Source organism: Phytophthora infestans, genomic scaffold (assembly GCF_000142945.1).
Source record: "Phytophthora infestans T30-4 supercont1.148 genomic scaffold, whole genome shotgun sequence".
Lineage (NCBI taxonomy): Eukaryota > Oomycota > Peronosporomycetes > Peronosporales > Peronosporaceae > Phytophthora > Phytophthora infestans.
Window position 1 is genome coordinate 1 of NW_003303611.1, and position 1,233 is coordinate 1,233.

A 1,233-nucleotide genomic window follows, 5' to 3' on the forward strand; every position below is an offset into this window, starting at 1 on the left:
CCCATGACTTTTGTAACAGACACGTCACTTTCGATACCTCGCTATTCATCTAATTTGGGGGAGGGGGTCTATGACAACGGTCATTTCTTTTAGTAGAGGAGATAGTGATAATGATGAAGAACGGCGAGCACGAGATAGCCCCTAGCGTAAAGCGTGTCGAGCAGCAGATATTGGCAGAATGGAAAACGCTCGCTGGGAAACCCCTGCAGATGACGTATAACGTCACCAAGGTGAACACGTTCCGAGAGAACCCAGACTTGCTACACCCTAGTGATTCTTTTACAGCTTGGGCCACCCAAGAGCTGCGCAGGGGCATAACGGAGTACGTTTAATTGCTTCGCACTACAGGGAACGTCGTTGTGAGCCGGGTTAACTCGAGGTTCTCGCAGCGAAGGTAGACTTCTGAGCAATGCTGATCTGGAGAGTATCGTAAACCAGGAGTGGCGCACGGACCTCACACGCAAAATCTGGGAGACTCGACTGAATCGCCATGGCAGCAAGGACGGGCCCGTGGTGCGGCGTTCACCGAGTGGTGCTCTCTATGTCGCTCCACAATCTGCACAACCACAGTCGTTCCTCTGCGACGATTCCAACGACTGAGGTCGTACTGGACGGTATCTGCAAATAATATCATGAGCTGATTCGGGTAATACATGACTTATACTCGACATAGAAACAGTATTACCGGTATCAGATATATTGCTATAATCCCACTTAAGCTACGTAAAAGTCGTTAAAACGCGATCCGGCGAAATCTGCGGCTGACAAGCGCGCTAGAGCGCCGTTTGATCCAACTCATGTCGCTCGTAATGGCCTGTTAGGTTAGAACTCATCGGCGGATAGCGAGGAAATCGCTCCTGCTTGGAATGAACGATGGTGGCGACGAGTTTCCACGATGTTTCCTCAAACGCGGCGTCCGTCGTGATGGTCCGAGGTTTCGCACACACGGACGACGAGAAGAAATACGGTGAGGTACGACTCTATCCGACTCGAGTGCGCTTCGTGACGGGCGTAGCTCAAGCCTATGAGGACGAATTCCCGTCTGAGCTCAGTCATTTGGTACGCTACAGCATGAGACTCGGGACAAAGGAGCCTGCACTGAGTATCTGGCTTGTGCTGAGCAGGTGAAGGAGGTGGAAATTTGAAGTCGCTATCAACCAGATAAACAACACGATGCAGGACTACTGGCCGTGTTTCTTCTGTATTTGCTGCGGATACGGCTGCTGCCCATGC